Raw genomic sequence first — 6,042 nt, 5'->3', positions numbered from 1 at the left:
CTCTATGAGAACCTGCACAATAAAGATGATCCTTAAATCAGTTCTGCTAACTGTTTCAAGTCTCAGAGGCTACTGATACATATAAATCGTTAGATTTACTTACCCGTACATCATTTACATACTGATCCGTGGCTCTGGCTAGAGCATCTTGAGCAGCTCGAAGGTATGCCTCTCCAGAATTGAAGGCATCAAATGCCTCTAGTGAGAAACAAGCGTCACGGAGTACGACCCGACGGCGCCTATGATTCATGGCGCTTTCCACTTCTGAGTTTGTAGCGGATAATCTATCCGCATCCTCTGTAGGGGGATTATCCGCCGCCCGCCCCATATCGGTTTCCGCCTCTATGTCCGGTCCTGGCACCGGACTGGTGGAAGCTTGATTAGTAACATCGTCGGACATATTCCGGTGAGTGTTTTTTCTGTTAAAGAAACACGGGCATCATGATATTTCGAGAAAGACGACAACCACGGAGCGGGGTTTTTTGTCATACCTTTGCGCCGGCGTCTCAGTCCTGACCGCCTTCCTTTTTGGCCTACCCGGCCTCGGTGCCTCTTGTTGGAGAGTTGCTGCGGGTTCGGCAAGGCGTCCCGAATGCCTTCCCTGTAAAAATGCCATGTGTATATGGTGGGTGAAGTGTCTAAAAGGGGATCCTAGTTTTTGGAGTTGGCATTTTTGGTTTTTCTTACGTGCGATGCTAGGAGCAGTCCGGGATAGTCGGCCGTAATGGCCACCATGGCATCATCGCAGCTTAACTGATAGAACTGCCGGTCTATCAACTCCACGAATATAACCGGATCTTCTTCAAGTCCGGAGTCGAGGGCCCGTTCAGGGTCCTCTGGTTGAGGAGAAGGGCCGCTGACCTCCTTTATGGCTTTTCGCAGTTCCTGCCGCAAAATGGCAAGGTGAATACTTACGACAAAGAATGCAGGAGAAATGGGAGTAGGGAGATATAACTTACCCAGCTTGGAGGATTGTACATGGAGAATCCATCCCGTGGCTTGATGCGGGTGAACTCCTCTTCCTCACCCTTGAACAATTCGGACAGAATTTTTGCTAAAGCGGCGGCATTGTCCGAACCCTTACGCCCGCAGCGGGTGGCATCATCCGCCCCGTTAAAACACCACAAGGGGTGCCGACGATATTGAAGTGGTTGCACTCCCTGCATTATGCAAATCGACATAACTTCGATTACTGTCAATCCTGATCGAGCCAGTGATTTAATCCGGTTCATCAGATAGAGGACTTCTCCATTGTCCTCCACCTGGGGGCTCCGTGGGCGCCAACTTCGGCGTTTCTTCAGAGGAGCATTGTTGAACTCAGGAAGACCCCGCCGAACAGGGTCCGGAAGGGGAACGTCCTCCATATAAAACCATTCTGAAGGCCAGTCTTTGGACAACTTCTTCGGGGTACCAGACAGGTATCCGGTATCGGCGATGCGCCATATTTCGGCTCCACCCACTTGATAAAGTGATCCCCTGTGTGTGTGAGGGACAATACAAAATAGCCTTTTCCACACCTCGAAGTGAGCCTCGCAGCCCAGGAACAATTCGTAGAGAGCAACATAGCCGGCGATATGTAGGATGGACGCGGGGGTGAAATTGTGTAATTGGAGGTTGTAGAACTCCAGGAGCCCGCAGAGGAACGGATGAATTGGAAATCCGAGTCCTCTTAATAAATAGGGAACAAGGCAGACCCGTTCCCCCATAGAGGGGCAGGGAAAGCTCTCTGCTTGCTTGCCGCCATTATAGGTGGCAAGCCCGGCTCGAACGGGCACCATATACGCCGGAGGGAGAAATCCCTTAGTCTGCAGTTCGACTAATTGACTGTGCGGGACTGAACACCTCTCCCAATCACCGGGCTTAGGCCTACGGGGGCGGGAGGAGGAGCTGCAGAGGTCAGCCATGTTGCAATGGATCTTTCCGAAATGCGCTCTGATGGATTCTCGCTGGGGGAGGATGGTATGGATTGGATCTAAGGATCCCCATCCCTTTAATAGACAATTTATTTATCTGGCTAGGGCGGTGAATGTAAAAACACCCTAGCGCCTCGTATTCATTCGACGCATGGGAGATAGCCCTTATTGGGCACAAAAGCCAAGAGGTCCAAACATTTATGGGACCGGACACTGCTTTACAAACGTTTGGAAGATGGAGAAGAACCCGCCTTGCAATGCCGAAGACAACTGTGCGCCGGACTCATCGTCATTGAAGCCTGGTTCGCGGGCTACTGAGGGAGTCCTGGATTAGGGGGTATCCGGACAGCCGAACTATATCCTTTGGCCGGACTGATGGACTATGAAGATACAAGATTGAAGACTTCATCTCGTGTCCGGATGGGACTCTACTTTGCGTGGAAGGCAAGCTAGGCAATACGGATATGTATATCTCCTCCTTTGTAACCGACCTTGTGTAACCCTAGACCCCTCCGGTGTCTATATAAACCGGAGGGTTTTAGTCTGTAGGACAACATACAATCATACCATAGGCTAGCTTCTAGGGTTTAGTCTCTCCGATCTCGTGGTAGATCAACTCTTGCAATACTCATATCATCAAGAATAAATCAAGCAGGACGTAGGGTTTTACCTCCAGCATGAGGGCCCGAACCTGGGTAAAACATCGTGTCCCCTGCCTCCTGTTACCATCCGCCTTAGACGCACAGTTCAGGACCCCCTATCCGAGATCCGCCGGTTTTGACACCGACACCCTAGTATTCGGAAGGCCGAATTTGGGGCGCTATACACGCCTTAAGCCGGACAAAGCCGACTCCTCGCTCTAAGCGGCATAAGTCTTTACGGACTCGAAACGTCTCAAACAGCGACCAGTCTCTCGCCTTATCATGACAGTCAGTTTTAGCTTTCTCTACTAAGGTTCTTAGCCTAGCTGAACCGGGGCACAATCGCAGTAGTTCTCCCAGTGCTACCTTAGCCGCTATAGCGGGACGTAAGGTACCAAAACATGGGAGCCGGGCAAACCCAACTGTTGACCCAAGACATGATTCGGAGCTGATGCATATAATGCTATAAGTTCGGGGTGCCGCACTGTCTAAAGTGTTCGGACTTCTCACGCCTTATTATGGGGTATGCTTAAGCCCCTAGCGTATTGGCCGGACCAGAGTGTACGGGTGCTGGATGTCATGAATGAACATATTTATATATATAAAAAGAATAAAGAATGCGATAATAGTTTAGTGCTATGCATTGTTTATTCAAAAAGGTGCATTAAAGCAGAATGATACAAGTGGTGCGGTAAGCAAAAAGTAGGACAATTTGACATGTCCCCTCTAAGGGCAAGCTGATGAATGGTACTTAGAGCGAGTATTTCACTCGTTGTCATAGACCACCTGGGAGTTCCGTGGTGTGACGTAGCTTTCTGCCTCCTTGGTTGCTGCATCATGTGTTCGACAATCATACTGCCGGACAGGGTTTCTAGAGATTAAGGTCCTGAAAGAGAGAAAAACAACAAAGCAGGAAGCCCCTAGTGCGGTTGAGCCGTGTCTTGGGGTGTGCCGTAGTCGTGCCCCCCTCCCCACATGTGCCCATGGTATTTTCAATGCGTAATTATGTACGCGTGGCATGGATTTCGCCGTTTGGCTGGTACTGGGGTGGGGGCCGCATTGCTATGCGAGCTCGTAACGTGCCAGGCGGTCTTGCTGCCGATTACTCCGGGCGCGCTTGAAGGTGTCCGGGTCCTTAATCGCCGAACTAGTGGATTGCCTTAAGAGGCTGCTTTGCGCTTCTGCTGCGAGGGCTGTAGTGTGCTCCTCCATGCGGAGAGAGCGCTCTGTGTTTCCATTAACTGTGATGACCCCCCGAGGTCCTGGCATCTTGAGCTTGAGGTATGCATAATGCGGTACCGCATTGAATCTCGGAAATGTGGTTCGCCCGAGCAGTGCATGATAGCCACTGCGGAACAGGACTATATCAAAGATTAACTCCTCGCTTCGGAAGTTATCCGGGGATCCGAAGACCACTTCCAGTGTCACTGAGCCTGTGCAATGGGCCTCTACACCTGGTATGACGCCTTTGAAGGTCATTTTTGTGGGTTTGATCCATGAGGGGTCTATACCCATTTTGCGCACTGTGTCCTGATAAAGCAGGTTCAGGCTGCTTCCGCTATCCATAAGGACTCGAGTGAGGTGAAATATGTCTATGATTGGGTCTAGGACCAGTGCGATGAATCCGCCATGACGGATACTAGTGGGGTGGTCCCTGCGATCGAAGGTGATCGGGCAAGAGGACCATGGGTTGAACTTTGGGGCGACTGGCTCCAACGCATATACGTCCCTTAGCGCACGCTTCCGCTCCCACTTGGGAATGTGGGTTGCGTATATCATGTTCACCGTCCGCACTTGTGGGGGGAACCTATTCTGTCCTCCGGTGTTCGGCTGCCGGGGCTCCTCCTCGTCATCGCTATGCGACCCCTTATCTTTGTTTTCGGCATTTAACTTGCCGGCCTGCTTGAACACCCAACAATCCCTGTTGGTGTGGTTGGCTGGCTTGTCGGCGGTGCCGTGTATTTGACACGAGCGATCGAGTATACGGTCCAAACTGGATGAGCCCGGAGTGCTTCTTTTAAATGGCCTTTTCCGCTGACCGGATTTGGAGCCTTTAAATCTGGCATTGACTGCCGTATCCTCTGTATTGTCGCTGTTAATGCGGCGCTTGTGTTTGTTGCGACGTGACCTGCCATTGCCATCCTTGGTATCTGAAGTACCATGGTTCTTTGATATGCTATTGCTACGAGCCAGCCAGCTGTCTTCTCCCGCACAAAAGCGGGTCATGAGTGTCGTGAGGGCTGCCATAGATTTCGGCTTTTCCTAGCCAAGGTGCTGGGCAAGCCACTCGTCGCGGATGTTATGCTTAAAAGCTGCTAGGGCCTCTGCATCCGGACAGTCGACGATTTGATTCTTCTTTGTTAGGAACCGTGTCCAGAATTGCTTGGCCGATTCCTCTGGCTGCTGAATTATGTGGCTCAAGTCATCGGCATTTAGCGGTCGCACATAAGTGCCCTGGAAGTTGTCGAGGAATGCGGCTTCCAGATCTTCCCAACAGCCAATGGACTCTGCTGGCAAGCTGTTGAGCCAATGCCGAGCTGGTCTTTTGAGCTTGAGTGAGAGGTATTTGATGGCGTGTAGATCATCACCGCGGGCCATGTGGATGTGCAGGAGGAAATCCTCGATCCATACCACAGGATCTGTTGTGCCGTTGTATGATTCGATATTTACGGGTTTGAAACCCTCTGGGGTTTGGTGATCCATTACTTCGTCTGTGAAGCATAGGGGGTGTGCGGCGCCTCTGTACTGGGCTATATCGCGACACGGCTCAAATGAGTCTTGCTCGCTGTGTTCGGCCCGGCCGGATTTACTTTTACTGTATCTGGCATGACGGTTATCGTCTCGCATACCGGCGTGACGGTCAACGGTTGGGTTTGCCCGGCTCCCATGTTTTGGTACCTTACGTTCCGCTATAGCGGCTAAGGTAGCACTGGGAGAACTACTGCGATTGTGCCCCGGTTCAACTGGGCTAACCACCTCAGTAGAGAAAGCTAAAACTGACTGTCATGATAAGGCGAGAGACTGGTCGCTGTTCAAGAGGTTTCGAGTACCTAAAGACTTATGTCGCTTAGAGCGAGGAGTTGGCTTTGTCCGGCTTAAGGCGTGTATAGCGCCCCAAATTCGGCCTTCCGAATACTAGGGTGTCGGTGTCAAAATCAGCGGATCTCGGGTAGGGGGTCCCGAACTGTGCGTCTAAGGCAGATGGTAACATGAGGCAGGGGACACGATGTTTTACCCAGGTTCGGGCCCTCTTGATGGAGGTGAAACCCTACGTCCTGTTTGATTATTCTTGATAATATGAGTAGTACAAGAGTTGATCTACCACGAGATCGGAGAGGCTAAACCCTAGAAGCTAGCCTATGGTATGATTATATGTTATCGTACGGACTAAAACCTTCCGGCTTATATAGACACCGGAGGGGGCTAGGGTTACACAAAGTCGGTTACAAAGGAGGAGATATACATATCCGTATTGCCTAGCTTGCCTT

This window comes from Triticum urartu, chromosome 4A (genome assembly GCF_056163025.1).
Source record: "Triticum urartu cultivar PI428250 chromosome 4A, HENAU_Tu73, whole genome shotgun sequence".
Taxonomy (NCBI): domain Eukaryota; kingdom Viridiplantae; phylum Streptophyta; class Magnoliopsida; order Poales; family Poaceae; genus Triticum; species Triticum urartu.
Note: the sequence above shows the minus strand (reverse complement) of the source record.